Source organism: Triturus cristatus, chromosome 3_1, assembly GCF_964204655.1.
Source record: "Triturus cristatus chromosome 3_1, aTriCri1.1, whole genome shotgun sequence".
Taxonomy (NCBI): Eukaryota; Metazoa; Chordata; class Amphibia; order Caudata; family Salamandridae; genus Triturus; species Triturus cristatus.
The window spans coordinates 210320482-210343703 of NC_140583.1; the positions used below are offsets into that span (position 1 = coordinate 210320482).

General features: G+C 47.7%; 1 protein-coding gene across 3 annotated transcripts in view; it reads right to left on the minus strand.

The window, feature by feature from the left end:
• The window catches only part of LOC146859938 (mucosa-associated lymphoid tissue lymphoma translocation protein 1-like), a 1299471-nt gene that overhangs the window by 827329 nt on the left and 448920 nt on the right, over positions 1-23222 (minus strand). The gene's annotated exons all lie outside the window — the stretch shown is intronic.

The following is a 23222-nucleotide window of genomic DNA, read 5'->3' on the forward strand; positions in this document are numbered from 1 at the left end:
CAGACATTCTCCCCCAGTCAAGAGATCTGGGTTAAATCCATCGTTCTTTTGCCCACTACACCACCCCAGTTTAGACATGGCCATATGATGACGGCTGATAGCCAGAAACCGGTCCTAGGATGCTTGATTCCGGTCCAGGGAAGACATGGCTTGGCAGTTCGGACTGGACTGTTCTAATGAGGCACAGGGTCAAGACTGATTTGCATGTCTGAACTGGGGTGGCGTAGTGGGCAAAAGAACGATGGATTTAACCCAGATCTCTTGACTGGGGGAGAATGTCTGCATTGTCAGCATTCCGTCCATCATTTGTTTGTTGTAACGCTTTTCGCCCTAAGTGGGATGGGTATGCCCAGACGTGGGTCCCGTGCTCACTACGCCACTGGAGTCAAGCTATCCTGGCTGATGACGGCTGATAGCCAGAAACCGGTCCTAGGATGCTTGATTCCGGTCCAGGGAAGACATGGCTTGGCAGTTCGGACTGGACTGTTCCCATGAGGCACAGGGTCAAGACTGATTTGCATATGGCCATGTCTGAACTGGGGTGGCGTAGTGGGCAAAAGAACGATGGATTTAACCCAGATCTCTTGACTGGGGGAGAATGTCTGCATTGTCAGCATTCCGTCCATCATTTGTTTGTTGTAACGTATTATTATAGAGGGCCATTTTCCAAAACTTACTAACAATATGACATTTATAAAGCATATCCTTAAACGAACTTGTAGCTAAAGAACAATGCCATCAAGAAGATAAACTTAAAAGTTTTGCCTTATATAACCTTAACGGAGTCCGCAAATAATTGAAAAATATAAAGGAATTTTTTGATATAATGAAAAGGCACTCATCCAGAGATATTATTCAACCATTTTTTCTGCCATATATCATGTGCTAACGATAAATCTAATTTCTTGTTCCAAAAAGGAGAAAGTTGATATTATCTCCAGCAAAATAATTCAGTTTTTATAACATATTGACACAGTGTGAGATGAAGAAGCAATAGACTGGATATACAATTACAAATCAGAAGTAGCAGATATAGGAAAAGAGTACAGGATTGAATTACATAAAAACTTATATTTATAAAAATCTGACATTAATAACTTAAATCTTTGCTGTAATTCATCAAAGGTTAAAAATGCATTATTATGATAAATAATTTGTAAATAAAAAATACCAGCATTAACCCAGGAATGCCAATATTTTAAATGGTGTGCTAATTTTAACAGAGGATTATACCAAAACGAGGAATTCAAAGTATGTGACATCTGAAAATGAAACATTGAGTCCAAATATTGTAATATTGACTTTGTAGACTACAATATAACAGATCTTTTAGTAAAGCAGCAGAGTTAGAGCAAGCAACACAGATAAAAGAAATGGTGATATAAAATGTTGTTCAATACGAAGCCATGAAGGAGAATGAATTAATGTACAAGTTACTTACCTTCGGTAACAATGTATCTGGTAGAGACGATTCTAGCCGCAGATTCCTAAACGTAGAATTATCCCCAGGCGTGGGACTGGATCCAGAACATTTTTGCCACAGCATCTCTGCGCGCCGGGGCGGCACTATGCGACTCCGCCCCGGCGTTGTCCGCGGGCGTGAAGTCAGCGAGGTCACATAAGTCCCACCCCAGCGCACTGACGTCAGTTTTCTTCGGAGAACTTTTCCACGCCACAAAGCAGAGCCATCACCAACAAAACTGTAAGAGTATGGGAACAGTGTGCAAAAAGAGCAGTAAAACAGAAAGGAAAGAAGCGAATGGCGAGGAACAGCACCAGCAAGGACAGTGCCAAGCACTGCGTTACTGAAAGTCACGAAAGGGAAAGAGCAGACCACCCTCTGAAAAGCAACCCTACAAGCGAAGGCGACATCCTCCTTGGAGGCAGAAAAACATGTGAAAAATGTCGTGGTAGACGATAGAAAACCTGCAACCCCAATCTATAACAGTGAAGGGCAACAAGTCCGGAACAGATGAATAACGACAAACCACCCCAAGACAAAACGAGCAAGGAGTGTTGCATCCCCGGTAAAGAGCTAAGGGCTGAGGCACAGCCAAGAGAACCCAACCCAGAGGACTGCAGAGAAGTCAGGAGGAGAAAATCATGAGTAGGCCCCACACTGGAATAACCAGGGATGCAGAAGTACACATGAAGCTACCGTCCAATTACCAGGAAAGAAGTGGAACAAATAAACAGAACGAAGCATCCTGCCAGGGAGGAAGTGAAAGAGGGCACCCGCAGCAGACAAAACCACCCGGAGGGAGGCGAGTGCAGAAGACCAAGCAGAAGGGTCCTCGCAGAAAGGGGAGGAAGGGCGGGCTGTGAAGGAATCTGCAGCTAGAATCGTCTCTACCAGATACATCGTTACCGAAGGTAAGTAACTTGTACATCTGTTAGAGACTACTAGCCGCAAATTCCTTAACGCAGAGTAGATACCCTAGCCATACCCAGAGGGGAGGAGTGTCTGCGAGAGAACCTCACCAGCCTGGAAGAACACAGGGCCCCAACAGGGGATGTGTCATGGGAGCAGGAAGAATGGCCCAGCCCCCACCAAGCAGAAGTAAGCTAGAACACGGAGAAGAGAAGACCAGGATACCACAAGCCTACCCGAGGGGCAAAGGGCGTCCGCCAGAAAACCCAGAGGGACAGACAGCACCATGCGAGTACCAAGGGAAGAAAAGAACCACTGCAAAATCCAAGGAGAAGAGGTGGAACAGAGGCAGAGCCGCCTCAGGAGAACACACAGCGAAGGGGACAGCTGAACGGGTATCAGCCCGAGGCAGTGGACAAGACAGGAACGGCCCCACAGCCAATAAGCGCATATTTGAGAAGGAAGACACAGTCGCGCAAAACTCCAGCAAATCAAGGGACAGCAGCACACGGGGACACGCTGAGGCCCACGGAGGTGGACCATAAATACCAGGCAGCTGGTAATTACTATAAAGTAGTGTGCACAGAACAAGCCGAGCGCAAGACGAAAACAGAGGCAAGGGAACCCGAAAACAAGCTCCAGAGAAGGACCGCCCCAGTGGCACAACCCGGCCCACGAAGAGAAGTGAGACCTGCCAGAAGATAAAGAGGAGAGGAACCCCCCAAAGATGAGGGGGAGGTAATGGGGGGGCAAAGCAACCCCCGGGAAGCGAGTAATATGTAGTACAGACCTAAAGCCGTCAACTAGACACAGGAGACCACCAGGAATACCCTAGCCCCTCTGGAACACAAGGCAGAGGACCAGGCCAAAACAGCGGATAATAAGGTGAAAACACCAAGACACGATGTCGTAGACGGCATGGCAAAAGGCGGTCTGTCGATCCAGAGGCTGAAGAGGGAAAGCAAAACGCACAGAAGCAGACATCCCGCAGGAACAAAGGGCAAAATGTACGACATGCAAGCCCTGTAGAAGATGGATGGGAACACCATCGGATACTAAGCAGGACAGAACCTGGAGCAGCGCAAGCTGCGCTAAGGCGGAAGAAAAAAGAGAGAGACCGCACCAAGTGACGCCAGGAAACACGAGAAACCCGAGAAGGGCTCCACACCCGCCCAGCTTAGAACAGAGCTATACAATAGCCTACAAGTACCCCACCTAGGGTATGACATGTCTCACAACAAAACAGGGGGAACACCTCTTAGGGAAACCCGCAGCAGAGGTCAAGATCATAAAAGACCCGTGGATATCACCAGAGGCGGCTTACCAATCAGCCCAAAGAAAAAAATACACCTATGGTCCAACCTGAGGACCTATACTGGTGCACTAACAGTCAAAAATCACACACACCACAAAAGTTGAAGGGCTGTACTAGCAGCCAAGAGAACAGAGGGGCCAACGTGAGGACCATAAAGGCATTCCAAGTCACACACAGCACACAGACGGGCCAACCAAAACACTAGGCCCAAATAGAAAGGTGGGATAAACATCTCCCTCAAGACACCGGAGGACCGACAAGCGGAAGCTTACGGAGGGGGAGGAGGACGAAGCCCCGCATGGAGTCATTGAGTATCGGAATCCGCGTGGGTGTTAAACAAAAGGAACTGTTGATGGACAGAATGCAGAACAATGTCATACATTCACCCCAGTACAGAGATCTGGGCCTAAATTCATCGTTTTTTGCTCACCATGCTATTCCAGTTTGGACCCAGCCATATGCAAATCAGTCTTGACCCTGTGCCCTATGGGAACAGTCCAGCCCGAACTGCCAGGCCAGGACCTCCCTGGACTGGAAACAAGCATCATAGGACCGGTTTCGGGGTTTCACCACTCTTCAGCCAGGATAGCTTGATTCCAGCAGGATGGAGAGCACGGGACTCATGTCTGAGCATACCCGTCCCACTCGGGGTGACAAATGCAAAAAGAACTGTTGATGGACAGAATGCAGAACAATGTCATACATTCACCCCAGTACAGAGATCTGGGCCTAAATCCATCTTTTATTGCTCACCATGCCATTCCAGTTTGGACCCAGCCATATGCAAATCAGTCTTGACCCTGTGCCCTATGGGAACAGTCCAGCCCGAACTGCCAGGCCAGGACCTCCCTGGACTGGAAACAAGCATCCTAGGACCGGTTTCGGGGTTTCACCCCTCTTCAGCCAGGATAGCTTGATTCCAGTGGCATGGAGAGCAAGGGACCCACGTCTGGGCATACCCTTCCCACTTGGGGTGACAAATGCAAAAACAACAGTTGATGGACAGAATGCAGAACAATGTCATACATTCACCCCAGTACAGAGATCTGGGCCTAAATCCATCGTTTTTTAGCTCACCATGCCATTCCAGTTTGGACTCAGCCATATGCAAATCAGTCTTGACCCTGTGCCCATCAAAAGGCAGGTCAACAAGACGCTCCCGAATATTCTCCGGAAAGACGCTATCCCTCAACCAAGCATGGCGTCGGAGGGCCACAGAACTCGCCATAGCGCGAGCGAGAGAATCAGAGACATCCAATGCCGAACAGAGAATAAATGCACCTAACTCCCGACCATCCAGCACACGGCGCAGCAGATCAGCGTGGTCACCGTCGTGGGAGGTGCAAGACAGAAGGGACTCCGCGGAGTCCCACAGGGCGGAGGTAACCCTGGCCTACACTCAAAGTATGTTGAGCGCGCGTAGAGCAGCACTAGTGGAACCGTGACGGAGGGAGCAACACCGAAGGCAAGGAAGGAAAGCAGTCTGCAGGACAGGGCCCTGGGCAGATGGGTGGGAAGAAAGGGAGGCTGGATCGTGTGGGGCATGACGGTGGAGGAGCGGCTGAGGTATCGGATCCCCCATAGCAGGATGCCCCCAGCCCCCCAGAAGAGAGTTGTGGGGCAAAGCTTCAAATGGAAGTAGCGGCTCCCCTCCACCTGAGCCCTGGTGGAGAACCTCCAACAAATGGTCCGTTGGGAGTGGAGCGACCGGGTTGCCCATTTGCAAAATGCCGGTGGCCGTGGAGATGGCCCAGACAAAGGCCACACTCGCCTCCGTAGGACATCGTGGGGAAGGGAGCAACTCTTCCGTGGTTGAAGGCTGCAAACTAAGTCGCCTGTTCCCACGCCCTGCTGGAGGAAGAAACGTTCCGCCCCTGTAGGATGGAAGACCCATGGACGAGTGAAGGGCCTGAAGGGCCTCCGGAGAAGGCGGAGAAGCCGGCGGGGCAATCACCTGCAAGGTGCGGAAAAGCAGGTCCGGGGCCGTGGACGCAGAGACAGCGTAGAACTCGCCCTGGAAGCCGCCGGGGAAAAGGCAACGATGCGGCGTCCATTCTCCGGTGAAGAGGAGACAAGGAGACGACAATCCTCCGGAGAGGAAGGGACATCAGGAGAAGAGTCGACAATACGACGTCGGGACGGCGCCGGGGAGTCCGCCATGGGCACCGGTGTGTCCTCGATCGGCGCCGAAGTGTCCACCAGGGGTGCCGAGTCGACCTCCACCACCACGTGTCTCACAGGACAAAGGGGCGGGGTCGGAGCCGAAGCGGCCAATGAAAGGTGCCGAAATGGCGCCGGCTCGACCTCCGACGAGGCAGCCGCCTGCGCAGAGGACCGAGAGGGACCTGTAGCGATGCCCCGGTCCCGGCCTCCACTTGCGGCGCCGCCAGGGATGGGGAGGAAAGCCGTCAGCGCCGGAAAGGCGCGGCTCGTCCTCCGGTAAGACAACCGCCTGCCTAGAGGACCGAGGGGGACTCTGGGACGAGCCGTGAGTCCCGGCGACCTCCTGCGACAACTCAGGGAACCCCACGGGGTTTTGCAGCAAGGAGGGGACGCCATGGGTCAAAGAGGGGAATCCCATAGGACCGCACCTCGACGACACCACTCCTCCAACACCTGAAGCGGAACTCGTTGGCGCCGGGGGTGAAGCTGCCGGCGAGTCCGCAGAAGGCCCCGCACATGATGAGGGAGCCGCAGACATCTCAGGGAGAGGAGGGGGGCCCAAGGAAGCCTGCAGAGCCACAGCATAGGCCTTCATTTGGGCCCTTGTCGCCCCAATACCAGGAAACGGCGGATTGGGTGGCGACAATGAGCGCACATCCCGAGTGGATCCCACGCCCTCTGCAGCCTGAGGACAGGGCCTCGGTGGCAAGCTGTAGGACTTACCGGCAGGCGAGCGACGCCCATGGGGCCTCGGTGAAGGACGATGCCGCAGCCGGAATCGGCGCCTTCAGGACCCATCCGAGGTAGGGGACGGACGCTGTGATGAGACCGATCTGGACAATCGGGCCGAAAGCAATTTTATCCGGCGCTCCTGCCGGGACTTCGGCTTGAGATGCTGACAAGCTTCGCAGTCCGTAGAATCATGGTGTTTGCCCTAACACCACATACAAATAGGGTGAGGGTCCGTCGTCAACATCTGACGCGCACAAGAAGCACACGTCTTGAAACCCAAAGGCATTGCACACTGTTCCCAACGCAAAGGCGTTAAAAGAGGCCTGAAAACAGGCCAAAAGAACACACTCCGGATCCGCGTTGCACGCGTAAAAGAAGGAAACTGACGTCAGCGCGCCGGGGTGGGACTTATGTGACCTCGCTGACATCATGCTCGCAGACAACGTTGGGGCGGAGTCGCGTGGTGCCGCCCCCCGTTGCGCAGAGATGCTGTGGCAAAAGTTTTCCGGATCCAGTCTCACATCTGGGGATAATTCTACGTTAAGGAATCTGCGGCAAGTATTCTCTATCAGATTCTGTATTATGAAACCATAAGGAATTTTGTTTTAAAATAAAGGCTTTGTGATAATTAAGAACATTTGGTATACCAAAACCTCCATTGCTCTCCACCAAATTAAAAACAATTATAAGCTAAACGAGGCTATTTATAATTCCAAATAAATTTAGAAAGAACTGTGTCTACACTTTTATAAAACATGAGAGGAAATTGAATAGGAATCATGGAAAGGAGATAAAAGATTTTAAGAGCAATAACCATTTTGATAGCATCAACTTTCCCCCACTAAGATAAATGTAATGGAGACTATTTTTTAAATGTATCCTTGATATGATAAAGAAAAGCATCACAAGTTAAGGAAATCAATTGTTTATGGAGTGAGAAAATAATATGCCAATGTATTTAAATTTGTCTTATAACCAAATAATGTCCAGAAAGCGCGGCATTGCACACAGAAGAACTCAGGGGGATGCGGAAAATGCCAATAGCAATGGAATGGGATATAATGTTGGAAGCGATAAAATCAGTAGGCGAAGCCTGAGACCCTGTACAGAACACAGAATGCATCAAGGCCCACAGAGAAGGACGACGAGGGTCTTGCATTGTTAGCACGGGAGTAAATGTGTTGTATAAACTAGACACGTAAATTGGACAATTGAAAGGTAAAACGCACATGGCACAGACGTACACAAGTGAGGGGGGGGTGGAACGGGAGGGGGGGAGTTGGGGAAATTTTTCGAGAATTATATACTGCATAGACATTACTTATAGTGGGGGCAGATACCCCGGCAGGCCTTGTAACACTTATCCTAGGGTACAAAAGACTGTAACTATACAGCGATGGAATTCTACCACACACGAAGTAGGGTACGATATGTACAGAATAAGGCTGCTACAAATGTATACTATAGTGTCTTTGTACCGTGAAACCTTGAAAAGCAATAAAAAGTTTTCAAAAAAAATAAAAATAATGTCTTTGTTTGGGATCAGAGCAGGGGTACAATAAACATTTAAAGGAAAAAAAACGGTTTTATTCGGTTTTAGTGTATATCCTGAAATAGGAGTGTAAGTATCAATTAAATGTAATAAAGGAGGAATGGAAGATTCTGGATTACTGAGATATAGTACATCATCATTATAAGCTTTAATCAGGACAATTTTTATAATGAGACCTTCAACATCTATACAATTTCGCAATAGCAATTAACAAAGGTTGAATAGTGAGAAGAAAAAGAAAAGGTGATTAGGGGCAACCTTTCCTAGTACCCTTTAAAAGGAAAATGTTATTAGAAATGTTGCCATTAATAAAAAGATTCCCTGACGGATCAGAATAAAGTGCGGAAATCATACGTATAAATATTGTACCAAAATTAAATATATACAAGGCAGGGAACAAATATTGCCAATGGACTTTATCAAAAGCTTTTTCCGGATCTAATACTAGAATAACAGCTGGTTGAGGTCATGATGTTCATTTTTCAATCACATGTAATAACATTCTTACATTATTGAGTGAATGTCTATTCTTCATAAAACCAGATTGGTCAATATTTACAATGCTGGGAAGCACAGAAGCCAGTCGAACTGCAAGAATCTTAGCATAAAGTGTACAGTCTTCGCTAATTAATGAGATGGGGCGATAATTTGAAACAATAGAGGGATCTTTATTAGGTTTCTGGAGGACTATGTTCAAAGCTTATGTGAAGGATCCTGAAGTTGATCCCATATTACTCTTTATAAACTTCAGCAGGTAAACCATCTGGGCCTTGAGATTTGATAATGTAAGCGATTTAATAGCTAATTGTACTTCTTCTAAAGTGATTGGCAAGTCTAACTGATGACAAAATGTAAGGCCAATCACACTTTTGTAAAAAATTATTGATATCAAATCTATCATTAGGAATAGGTTTATTGTATAGAGATAAATTAAAAAATCATAAATTCACTAACTATTTCTTTATGGAACAAAGCAATTTGACCATTAGAATTGCGGATTGCATTGAATAGATTTTAATTTTTCTTAATACAAAGTTAATGGCCAATAATCTTCCAGATCTATCAGCATTAAAACTAAATTTAGCTTTGTTATTAGAAAGCTGTATACCTGCTCTATCGCTTAATATAGAATTAAATTCATAACAAAGTTTTAGAAGTTATATCTTATATTTAACGTGGTTAGCAGTAATAAAAAGTCCTTCAAGTCTATTTATCTAATTCTTTAATTCTAGAGTTAAAGGATTAATTATTATGAGCCATAATAGATATTGTTGCCCCTCTGATATATTCCTTAAATACGCCCCATCGATTAACAATCAAAGTAGAACCTTCAGGATTAAAAGAACAATAATCATGTATCGCTGCTCGCTTTTTTTTTCTTTAAGGACCACATTAGTATTCATGCGCCATCTCTTTTGATATTGTTGAGGTGACTTATGACATAAAATGCATTAAACAAGCGCATGATCAGAAGTATCAATATTCCGAATAGTAGGATTATAAATAGCATGTATTAATTTAGAGGATATTAATAGAAAACCAATTTGAAAGTAAGAATTATGAGGATTAGAAAAAATAGTAAGATGTTTGTCTGTTGCATGATGTAAACGACAAATATCAACCAGTTTTGTAGCTTTAAAAAAAAGATTGGAGTGTAAAATAAGCCTTTGGAAGACTATATATGCTTTGGGAAATTCTATCTAATAAGGGATCACATAGGAGGTTAAAATCGCCTCAAATACGTGGAACATTACTCAATTTTAACACCTCTGAAGTAAAAAGAGTCCAACAATCGGGGTCATCATTTGCGGGGCAATACACATTAATCAAATATAATAGAGTATTATCAATTTTGATTTTAGCTATAAGGAAACCCCCGTTGGAATCACAACATTTGTGTAATATTTGAAGATGAAATTTTTTCGCCAAAACAATTACAACTCCATTTTTCTTATTAACCACAGGAGAAGAAATAATAGTACCAAACCATTTCCTCTTCATATAGGTTAAAGCCGTATCATCTATATGGGTCTCCTGAAGTAAACATATATCAGCCTTATGTCGAACTAAATTATATATATTTTTAGTACGTTTAATAGGATGTTGTAAACCTCTAATATTAAAAGAAACAATTTTAATATCATTAATATTTGACATCAGAACAATATAATAAAAACAGAAGAGAAGAAATAGTCAGCGGGATTAAGAAAAAGAAAAGTAGCTCTTGAATTAGCACAGCGAAGAAAATGGAGACACGCATACAAACACAGGAAAACACAACATAGAAACAATCGCACTTTTGAATAGCACACAAGCATAACAAGCATGACTGAATCTTAAATGCCCTTATAAAAAATTGGTTAAAACTGCTAGCTCTAAAGAACATTTAGGATAATGATTAAGTATCAGTCTCATGCGTATCCATGGAGAGCTCTGAATGTTGATCTACAAATAGACGAAGGTCTTCAGGACGGTGAAAGGACTTTGAGAAACCATCCTTCCATATACGCATAGTCCAGGCATCAATCAGTCCATATTTGAAATCAGTCCATAGTTGAAACAATAACTTCTCAAACTCGGTCAAGATCACTGAACTCTTTACGGATTTTAACAGTTTCTTTGCCAAAGTCTTGGTGAATAAATTTTTTATTGCCACGTTCCGTATCAACACTAGGTGATTGTGACGTAGAATTTTAAAGATCATTTGACGCGGTTTATTCTGGTGAGGACTTCGATGAGAAGGAATTCTACACGCCTTATCAATCTCAAATAATTTTCAGGAAAGTTTAGACTGAAGAGACCATGTAATAAATTCCCCAAATATAACCTACAGTCATTACCTTCCCCATCTTCAGGTAAGTTAAATATACACAAGTTGCACGGTCTATAACGATTTTCCAAATCCAGTACTAAATTGGTCATTTGTTTTATTTTTGCTGCAAGTTGCGTGTGACTGCCAATTTTGATTTTAGTATCCTGAATTTTAATTGCATTATCAGCTACATTCATTGAAAGACTAGCCATGTCTTTTTGTATATTTTTCCTTTCTGACGCCAAAGAATCTGTCGTAGATGGAATAGTTTGAATTTCATCCAGTAATATAGCTAAAGAAGGCTCATTAGATTCCACCATTTTGGACATAATTGGAGGAGAAGTATTTAGTTTCCATTTACTATGCATCCCATGTGTATTTTTTCCTTCCATAGTAATTCATGTTATTTTAAAATTACATGATATAATATTCTCATAAGAAAGCAGTTAAAGTACAGACTTCAGTATAAGTGAGTGCAGTAGGTAAACCCAGTTGTGGGAGTGTCCAGGCCACAGCTTTGCCACCCCCCGATAGGAAAACTCTGTAGTGACTGACTGGAAACACAGAGGAAGGTCAGGAAGGGAACAGTCTCACCAAACTGCAACCTCGAGCCTCAAACACTACTTCAGAGGCAAGGGCTTTTTCCAAAACGCTCACGCAGCGGTAAGAGCCAAGGTGAAGCTAGCCCAGAATAATGTAAATTCAGCGATGAAGCGCAGATGCCACTGCAATTCACTGGGAGGCGGCCATCTTAGATCGCATGTCTCCTCTCCAGATCAGTATTTGCCTAAACTGCATTGAAACACAGCTGGAGCTGGGTTACAAGAAATCTTGGCCCCTGTTGATATCAGGCAATTGCCCAGGTTTTTGATCTCTCTTTGTTCCTGCTCTCTGGTCAATGAATGTCCCAGGGCGGTCATTGTTATACAGTAATGTGGAGACTTCATCCTTTCCAACACCTCACAACAACATGGAGAATGTCACAAAGTAGATTCTTGCTCTTTCCACTTGAGCTAGGCTCCAATCCGTTTAAGAGTGACAATACAGAAATATCACTGGGATTAAACAAACTAAATTATAATTTCCGCACCGAAACTACTGTTCAAAGACCAGAGGCTGCAATTATGGTGATCAACACCAACTACTCTGCGGTAGTCAGGCATGACAATTTGTCGAACACTGCAATAATAAAGAGCAGAGATCTTTACACAGCCCAGCTTACAAGGGTGTCCAACATAGTTCCAATAGGCCAAAAGGAATGGCAACACCATATAAATTAAAGGTGCATGAGGCTAATCTCATAACTGATGGCCTGTCTTCATGGACGTCTCTGCAACAATTCGCTTGTTAGCCTTTTCCTTCTGCAAGCTCCTTATATAGCAGTTGTCTTAACACAGGTTTGTAGAATTGCCCATTATACTGGAAAACGCGTGGTTTTTTCTGCGTCATTTTGGTAATCTGCTGATATCTTGCAGGCCACTGCCTACACTCCAGTTAATCATAAGGTAGGCATGTTATGCAGACTTTTTAGAATCAATCAGTGCATATTAGGCTTTACATGATGCATGTATGACTTTCCCCATGTTATGGCTTATGAGTTTCAGCCTATCGGGAAGGCTGGCGATTTCTTAATAAAAATTATCACGGACTGCTTCTGTTTAAAATGGCATCAAGAATTAGCGATGGCCTATCGCGATACCCTGCTTCCACCTCTCGTGGCGATGTACAAGGAAGCGGCGGAGTGTGGCTCATTCGGGCCAGAGACGGATCTCGCTACCATCGTAGTGATCCCCAAGTCCCAGCCCCCCTCACAGTGCTGCTCGGACTATCGTCTCATTTCGCTCATCAGTACGGAACTCAAGATCTTCGCTTCCGTATTGGCCAATCGCATACGGCCGCATTTAGCCCAGCTTGTCCACCCTGACCAATGCGGCTTCATGCCTCTCAGAGGGACTAGACACTGTCTCCGATGCCTTCACCTTGCCCTCGAGAACCGACACCTGCTTACTCCATACTTGTCCCTTCTCCTTATTGATTTTGAGAAGGCTTTCGACTCCGTTGACTGGAGCTACTTGAATGCGGTGTTGGAACAGATGGGCTTTGGCACTCCTTTCCAGAACTTGGTGAGACTACTCTATCACCGGCCTCGGGCACAGGTCCTCGTCAGCCGCGCTCTATCCCGCCCCTTCCCCACTGGACGGGGTATGAGGCAGGGATGCCCCCCTCTCCCCTAGCCTCTTCGCTCTGGCAATGGAGCCGTTCGCTTGCCTTGTCCGCAGTGACCATTCCTTGACTGGCTGGAGGTGGCCCGGCCTAGCGGAGGATAAAATCGCGCTATACACGGATGATGTGTTGCTGTTCCTGGCGGACCCAGCCCGGCCGGGACCTCGCTGCCTTCGGGCACTGGCTATTTTTGAACAAGCTTCCGACCTGCGGCTTAACCCGGCCAAGTCTGTCCTTGTCCCCTTACACTTATCACGCGAGTGCTTTGACTGGCAGTCATCGATTCCTCTTCGGCGGCTGTCTTTCAAGTACTTGGGGATCTGGGTTTCCCTCCTCCCTGACCTCGCTTGGGCACTCAATGTCACCCCGCTGCTTAAGCGGGTCCGTGTCGACCTCCTTAAATGGCGCACACTGCCTCTAAACCCTCTGGGCAGGATTGCCCTGTACAAAATGATGATCTTGCCCCGTTTTTTGTACATGCTCCAAAACACTCACCTCTCCTTTGCCAGATCTTGGTTCCGGGATATGGACGGCATGGCCACTAAATTCCTTTGGGGGGGGGCGGACGGAGGTCTCGGAATGACGAACCTCTACCTCTACTACTTAGCGACTCGTCTCCTCACGATTCACAACTGGTTTAATGGCGGCTGGTCTGACCCGGCGTATCGTTGGAGCTTCAAATCTGGGGCTTCTCCTCTGTCCAGGGGACGCTTTATGGGACCGCAGTTCCCCAAGCTCTTCCAGAGGTCACGCACGGCGTATTCCTGGCTTGGCATGCATCACTTCGTCATACTCAATGGGCAGGCAGGCTCACCCACTACACTCCCTTGTGGTGTGGCACTAGGCTTCGTGAAGTCGCTTCCCTGTTGGGGTTCCGGCAGTGGGATTTCATCGGAGTAACCTTGCTGGGTGACGTCTGGAGCGGCAACCACATCCGATCCTTTCGGGACTTACAGGCCAGACACTCCCTCCATCCCTCTCAATTCTTTCGGTACTTGCAACTGCGCCACGCCCTTCACTCCCACATTACAGACGGCACGTCCCTGCCCGAATATAGCCCGCTCGAGGCGCAGGTTCTGACCGGGGATTTGGGGAAGGGTGGAGTTTCTCGGATCTACCGCTCACTCACCAACAATACCCCTAATTCCCTTTCCCTACTTCGCGAGAAGTGGGAGGGCTGGCTTGTGGCTCTGGAGGATGAGGACTGGAGGGACGCCCTGATGGACCCCAGGACGATTGTGGTATCGGCGAGGCTCCGCCTGGTCCAAGTCTATTTTCTGCACGCCGCCTACCTTACACCCCTGCGTCTCCACCGCGCTGGTCTTCGGCCTGACACATACTGCCCCCGCTGCTCCCACCCCCACCTGATTTCTACCATATGGTTTGGTTGTGTTCTGCGATTCAGAGATATTGGGAATTTTTAACACAAGAGCTGACAGGGGTCCTGGGCTGGGAGGTGCCTCTTGATCCCATACATGTTCTGCTGGGCGTCACTGATGGATTGGACAGCTCCAGGGCGGAGAAGCTCTTCCTCAAAACAGCATTGGTGGTCGCCAAGAGGGACATTGCTGCGCATTGGCTGGACACTGCTCCCCCCACTCTAGGGCACCTGCCTTTATATGTAGCCAGGGGGTGTCCTGAGAAATTTCGCCGCATGTGGGGCAAATGGGTCGGGGTACTCGATGACCAAGATGGAGTGGTCCGCTCTTCAGGTACACGTGGATACGCTCTTATTGATTTACTTATGTAGCCTTGATGTCACTGCGATGTGTTTTTCTCCCTATTCTGATAATGTACATGTGTCTCTGAATGGTGCTGTTAGTTGTTACATCCAAAACTCAATAAAATTGGTTGTCAAAAAAAAGAATTAGCGATGCAGACTGTAATGCCGCAAGTGGGCAGGGTGAAATGTCCACCACAACACTAAACTACAAGACTACTGTGAATAGAATAATGAAGCGCAAAATATCGAAAGGTAAGTACATAAAGGGAATTATACATTTACTTCCCTAAATCAACATCTTTATACCTTGAAGATGTACATACCGCACAGGTACATAAAATGGAGTTACATATAGAAATCTGGACTTACCTACCTGTCAATATTTTTTTTCTTTTTTGGGTCATCAATACTGTGTCCTAACTATATTCTGGGGTCGATAATCAGGGTGCACGCCGTTCAGATGTATCCGTGAGGTAGCTGTGTTTGTTTACATCGTATATAGGAGGAAGTTTAATGCTCAGTACTGCTTTAGATTAATAGTTTTACCTTTAGAGATGCTGATAAGGAGGAATGCGAACACAAAGTACAGCAGCTATCTACCAACAAGATACTAACCATCACTCAGCAGATGATGTGTCCCTAAACTTTTAGTGCATCCTAGCTCCCCCCTGGTGTTTGATGGAATGAGTTGAAGGTCAGTCCTGACCTGCCAGAGAGGGACTTTGTGTGATCCTTCCCCTCTCTCCCATATCTTTATCCACATTCAGGCAGCCAGTTCACTGTCCATAACACTTTGTGGAACTGCCTCATCATCCTCCACTGCAGGCAGCAGCTTCTAATATTTGAGAGGTTGGTTTCCTGGAGGTTATACCTGCTAGACGTATTTATTTGTGACTCAAAATGTGCATAGTGTATGGCTGTAGGGTATGTGTATATCTACACTGAATCTGTATACGTGAAGGGTGTGTACGTACAGTGTGTATGTAGAGTGTTGAATATGCTACTTACCAGTATGCATCTGTTCTTGGCATGTAGGGCTGCCGACATTCATATCTGTGCATAGATCGCCGCCTAGTGTTGGGTCCGGATGATTGCACGTTGTTGTCCTGGAAGAGTCTTCGAAGTATCACGAGATAGGTGACTCCTCCCCTGGACCACAGTGCGCATGGGCATCCTCAGATTGTTTTTCGCCATTGTGGCAGTGATGGAGTAGATACAGAAAGTGATGGCCATGCTATACAGTAATTCTGAGAGCTGCAGCTGCTACAGGCGCCGGGGAGGAGGGTGGGCGATATGAATGTCAGCAGCCCTACATGCCAAGAACAGATGCATACTGGTAAGTAGCATATTCAGTTCGAGGCATGTGGGCTGCTGAATTCTAATCAGTGCATAGAATACATAGCAGTTCCTCCATTAGCGGCGGCTACCCGTGCCAGCTGCAGCAGTGTGAAAAAGAGTTTTGAGAACAGCCTGTCCTACAGCTGCCTGCTGTTTTGAGTGTACATCTACACAGTAGTGTTTGGTAAATGTATGTACAGTGGACCATGTGGCTGTTCTACATATTTCCTGTAAAGGAATGTTTCCCAGGAAAGCCATGGACGCCCCTAACTTTCGTGTTGAGTGGGCTCGTGGGGGAATCGTTAATGTGCGTTTAGCTTTTTGATAGCAAATTTGAATACATTTAACGATCCATCTGGCTATACCTGCTTTGGAAATGGCGTTGCCCTTGTGTTGTGGAGAAAAGGCAACAAAAAGTTGTTTTGTCTTCCTAAAGTCCTTAGTTCTGTCTATATAGTACATGAGGGCCCTCTTTACATCTAGTGTATGGAGCATTCTCTCAGCGACATTTTGTGGATTTTGAAAGAAAACAGGCAGTTCAATAGTTTGATTCATGTGGAACTGCGATATTACTTTAGGCATGAATTTGGGGTTGGTACGTAGTACGACCCTGTTTGCGTGAACCTGCATGAATGGCTCTTGAATGGTTAGTGCCTGGAGTTCACTAACTCTTCTTAACGAAGTGATTGCTACTAGGAAAGCTACTTTCCAGGTGAGGAATTGAATCTCACATGAGTGGAGAGGTTCGAAGAGTGGACCCATCAGTCTGGTGAGGACCAAGTTGAGGTTCCACACCGGTGCTGGTGGGTGTCTTGGGGGAATTACTCGTTTAAGTCCCTCCAAGAAGGCTTTGATGGCAGGCACTCTGAATAAAGAGAGGTGCTGCCTGTTTTGGAGATAGGCTGCTATTGCGGTTAAATGGATACGTATTGAGGTGTATGCCAGATTGCATCGGTATAGGTGTAAGAGGTAACAGATTATGTTTTGAATGGATGCGTCTAGCGGGTTAATGTCATTGTTGTTGCAGTAAATGACAAACCTCTTCCATTTAGCCGCATAGCAAGCTCTGGTAGTGGGTCTCCTGGCTTCCTTAATGATCTCCATACAGTCAGGTGGTAGGTTTAGGTAGCCAAACTCTAAGACTTCAGGAGCCAGATTGCCAGGTTCAGCTGTTGCGGATCTGGGTGCTGAATTTCGCCATGGCTCTGCATTAAAAGTGCAGGTTTGATCCGCAGCCTTTGATGCGGCACCACGGAAAGTTCTAGAAAGGTGGTGTACCATGGCTGGCGCGCCCATGTGGGAGCAACTAGGATGAGTGTCAGTGAGTGCTGTCGCAGTTTGCGTGCCACCAGCGGTATTAATGGCGATGGGGGAAAAGCGTACGCAAATCTGCCGGACCAGTTCATCCATATCGCATTGCCCTGCGACTGTGGATATGGGAACCTGGCGGCAAAGCTTCGGCATTTTGCGTTTTCGTTTGTGGCGAATAGGTCTATCTCTGGATGACCCCACTGTTGGAAGTACGGTTGGAGAACGGACGGATGTAGCTCCCACGCGTGCATCTGGTGGCTGTGTCTGCTGAGCAGATCCGCCATCTGGTTGTCCTTGCCGGGGAGGTGTTCCGCCATGAGGAATATGTTCCTCTGAATGGCCCACTTCCACATGCTCTGAGCCAGATGAGACAACTGTGGAGAGTGTGTTCCTCCCTGCTTCTGTATGTAGTACATGGCAGTCATGTTGTCCGTCCGGATCAACACGACTTTGTTGCACAAGTGTACTTTGAATGCCTTCATGGCTAGGAAGATTGCCATCAGTTCCAGAAGGTTGATGTGCATCTTCTTTTGTTGTGTCGTCCATAGTCCCTGCACTGTGTAATTGAGTACATGAGCTCCCCATCCCTGGAGAGAGGCGTCCGCCGTCAGTATTATTTGTGGAACAGGCTCTTGGAACGGTCGGCCCTTGCAAAGGTTTTGTGGATTCCACCAATGCAGAGAGTTGTATGCCTGACCGCTCACCAACCCTAGGTCTTTTAATTGCCCGTGAGCCTGATTCCAGTGATGTGCTCATTACTCCTGAAGCGGGCGCATATGTAGTCTCGCGTGCGGGACTATGAAAATGCAGGAGGCCATCATGCCTATCAACTGCATGAACACTCGTGCAGGAAGGGAGTGTTGAGGTTTGAACTTTGAGATCAGCAGTTGCATGCTGTTGATCCTCACCAAATTTGGCTGAGCTGTGGCTGCCAGAGTGTTTATGGTCGCGCCCAGGTACTGTCGTACGTGTGCGGGTTGGAGATGTGATTTTGGGTAATTTAGTGAGAATCCCAGACTGTGAAGAAGGTGAATGGTGAGGGACATGTGGCTGGCACATTGCTGGGCTGACTTTGCTTGAACAAGCCAGTCGTCCAGGTAAGGGTAGACGTGAATGTGTTGTCTCTGTAGATGTGCAGCCACTGTAGCTAGGCACTTGGTGAAAACCCTGGGTGCTGTTGTCACTCCGAAGGGGAGAACTTTGAATTGATAGTGCTGTTCCTGAATAGTGAACCTGAGATATTTCCTGTGTGATGGGTGTATGGGTATGTGGAAGTACGCATCTTTGAGGTCTAGTGTGGCTAGGAAGTCTCCTTGGCTGAGCAGCGGGAGAACCTGCTGTAGGGTGAGCATATGGAAATGCTCTGAGAGAATGTAGTGGTTGAGGGGTCTCAGGTCTAGTATAGGTCTGAGTGACCCGTCCTTTTTTGGGATTAAGAAGTACAGAGAGTACACCCCTGTCCCCTGCTGGTTGACGGGCACGACCTCTATTGCACCTTTTTGCAGCATACTTAGCACTTCCTGCTGCAATAATGCTAAGTGCTCTACGGACATAGGACGGTGCTTTGGCGGTATGTTGGGTGGAGTGGAGGTTAATTCGAGACAGTAACCGTGCTGGATAATGTCCCTGACCCACCGGTCTGTGGTGATGGTTTTCCACGTGGACAGGAACCGCTGGAGTCTCCCCCCGACAGGTGTTATGTGGTCGGGGGGGAAGGGAGAGGGCGTCACTGTTTGTTTTTGGGGGAGGACCTCGTGTTGCCGTAACCACGTCCCCTGCCCTTGGTGCTGGAGCCACGATATCCACCTCTGTTGGTTTTATCATAGGTACTCTTTGTGCCCCCTTTAGTGTATTGCTGCTGTGACCCCTGGCCTCTAGCTGCTCCTCTATTCCCGGGGCGACGAAAGGAGCCACTACGAAATTGCTGCGTCTGCAGAGCCCCCATTGATTTCGCAGTGTCAGTGTCTTTTTTAATTTTTTCGAGGGTAGTGTCCACTTCGGGGCCGAATAAGTAGTCGGGGTTGACTGGCTGATTTAGGATGTTGTTTTGAATCTCCGGTTTGAATCCTGAGATTCTCAACCATGCGTGTCGTCGTAACATAACGCTGTTGTTGATTGCCCTTGCTGCTGTGTCGGCAGCATCCAGGGCGCACTTAATGGATGCATTGGTAAGGAGTTGTCCCTCTCTGATGAGGAGCTCTGCTGCCTCTTTGTATTCATCCGGCAAATGCTGGAGTAGTGATTCTAGCGTGTCGTAGCGTGAACGATCATAACGGGCCAGGAGTGCCTGTGTATTGGCAATGCGCCAGATGTTTGCTGCTTGCGCTGCAATTCGTTTGCCTGATGTCTCCAGCACTTTGGACTCCTTGTCTGGGGGAGGAGCATCACCTGTTGTTTGCGAATGGGCTCGTTTGCGAGCGTTAGCAACCACCATGGAGTCCAGAGGTAACTGACCTCTAATGTACATAGGGTCTCCGGGCGCAGGCTTGTATTTTTTTTCAATCCTGGGGTTTAGCACCCGTGCCCTGGTTGTTTCTTTGAAAATGTCCTTTGCAGGTTTGAGAACTCCTTTTAACATGGGCAGAGTTTTGACAGTTCTTTCGGAGGATGCGAAAGTGTCCACTAAGAAGTCTTCTTCAACAGTGTCAGAATGGAGTTGTACTCCATGATTGGCGGCAGCTCGTTCTATGAGGGCATTGAAGGCAGCAGTGTCCTCTGTGGGAGATGTCTTGGCGCTGTAAAGCTGCGTGTCCTGGGTATCTGGCGCGGTACCCTGGTCTGTAGGGTCATCCCATGCCTGATCTGGGTCCTGCTGCTCATCAGGATCGACATCCCCAGGGTAGGTGGTATCATCTCCCATGTAGTCCTCCACTGCGTCCGTTTCTGAAGGCGTAGGAGTTACGGACTGGGGATCCTGATAGGAGGTTTGTAAGCGTTCATACAGAACTGGTTCCGACCCCGCTGGCAATTTGTGCTTGAGAGGTATTCTGTAGGAGTCCAATCCCCTCTCTGGCGTGATCTTCCGCTTGCGGAGCATCAGTTTACCAGTGTCGGCGTCGATGAATTGTGGCTGTGAAGGCTCAGAATCTGTGTGTCCAGTAGACGGGGACTGTGTCTGGCGGACACGTGTTCGGATCTCGAACATCTTCGGCGCCGTGGACGGCGGCAAGCCAAAAGTGATGTTGGTTGGCGCCGAGGGTGCTTTTGGAGCCTTGTGCGTGTCGGGGCCCGACGTGGATCGGAGGGCTGCCCGTTCCCTGAAGCGTTGCAACGACGCCGTGACTTGTTGCACTAAGAACGCCGAAGGTTCTTTGGAGCCGGTCGGCACCGTGGAGGTAGGCGGCGACTGCTTTGGAGCCATGGGGTCATCGATCCGAAGACAGGTATCAACGGTCGTTGGAATCGACGACTTGGCGGGTGCCGCTGTCTTCGACGTGGACTCAGATGGAGCGGCCATTTTGACTTTGGTGGTCGGAGCCGACGGCTTCGGTGCCAGAGGCCGAGGTGCTTTTGGGGGACCGAGGGCCTTTTTCTTCGGGTCGGTACCGATATCCGCTGCAGTGAGTTCGGCACCGAAATCCCTTTTACTGCGTTCGGAGCCGACGGCCTTTGCTGGTGTCGAAGGAGTGGAGGGCTTCGAGGCCTTCGAGCCGATTACAGCCAGTTTCACTTTTGGTTTCGGTGGAACTGGTGCGACGATTGGTTTCGGTTTCATGGAAGGGAATCCAGTCGTCTTTGTTAATAATGGCTCGTGCGGGATGTTCGAGGCCGGGCCCAAAGGCGGGGCCGAAGAACTTTGAGATTGATCTCGGGTAAGGCCCGGAGGCGATCCCTCGACCTGAGCCTTAGAATGACGCGCTTTGACGGCCTCCGTATCGACGGGTGGGCCTGGCTCCTCGCTAGAGTACTATCTTCTTCGGCCCCAAAGGCCTCATCGTAGTCTCCTACCTCGTCGATGACTTCTTCCCTTTGAAAAAGCACTTCATCGTCGTCTTCCGATCTGGAATCGTGTTCGGAAGCGGGGCTGGAGTTTACTTCTTCCACGCTCTCTGCGTCCTCGTCCTCGGTGCTGAAGATGTTGGCCGGGGCAGGCGCCGATTGCTGCGCTTCTAATCTCGCCGCCCGTCGATTCCGGAGAGTCTTCTTCGATCGGAATCGGGCACAGGCCATACATTTCGACTCATCGTGATCCGGTGAGAGACATTTGTTGCATACCGGGTGGACGTCGATGTGTGGGTATTTTGCGTGGCATAAAGGACACCGTTTGAATGGAGTCCTCGATTCCATTGTCGATGTAAGTTCGCTAAACTAAACTATTACTAAACTAGTAAAGAAAGCAGTCGATACCGAACGGGAACAGTACCGACGAAAACTAAAGGCCTTTTGGCCTTAAACTGAATTTTCCTAACTTGAGCTAAGATAAGCACATCCGAACCCAATGGCGGAAAAAAACAATCTAAGGATGGAGAGGATGCCCATGCGCACTGTGGTCCAGGGGAGGAGTCACCTATCTCGTGATACTTCGAAGACTCTTCCAGGACAACAATGTGCAAACATCCGGACCCAACACTAGGCGGCGATCTATGCACAGATATGAATTCAGCAGCCCACATGCCTCGAACATGTATTTCTGCAATGGATGCCTCTCTCTGCTGGGGATCTCCCTCTGTGTGTATCGACAGGGGTTTTGATGTTTGTATACTAGAAGACGGTGTGCCTATGCAGGAATGTGTACGTGTCTGTGCAGGAACTGCATAAGCAGGGGGTGCAGGAGGAGTGCGCAGAGCTAGTCTGTGGAGGAAGTGTGTGTGGGTGTATGTTTGTAGGAGGAGTGGGTCTGTGCAGGGGGTGCATGAAGGGTCTGTTCCTGTAACTGTCTCTATGACTATGCAGGGAAATGTGTTTATCTGTGCTGGGGTTCTGCGTCGGTGCAGTCAGTTGTGTACAGTGGCTGAGACAATGGAAGAGCCGGTTGGCAAAGATGCAGGAAAAGGGGTTAGAGGAATATGAGATCTGAGTGAGTTAGAAGACATCAGAATGAACACGATTTCTGCACACAGTTGGAATGACAACTGGTGAAGGGGAAAACGAAGTTAAATAAAGGAGATAAAATCAGACTAGACGCAACTGGCCCAATAGCAGATTAAGAATCAAAGAAGTCTGTTCAAAGCAGTCCGTTTGATAAAGACCACCCATCAGGTAGGTTAAGATGGTGAATTGTACATCAGCTTGTTTAAACAGCTCCTAGAGCACCTACTGAATAAAAACAAAACCCGGTCCTGCTGCTCCAGGTTTTGCCTGACATGATGACAGACAAGGGGTTATACGTAAATCTGATGACTGCTTCTTTGAGGTAGTGATTAACTTGCTTGAAGAAAATAATCGTGTGGAATCATAGCTGTTTTCATTGCCAAATTCACATTTGTTCCAGTTAACAGACAACCCAGAAAGAAAATCATATAGTGCGAGTTTCATGTTTGCCACTGTTCACAGACACACTGCCATACCAATTATTCACCAACTCCAAATAATGGATCTTTTATGCATATGTCCCACTGTAACTTACTGCTGGGAACCACTACTGAGGCTGGCACACTACTACTGTGTAGACCTCTTGTTCTGATATTTGAGCAGTGTCTCTGCTCTGGCAGGATGATACAATGAGCCACGAATAGTGTCCAA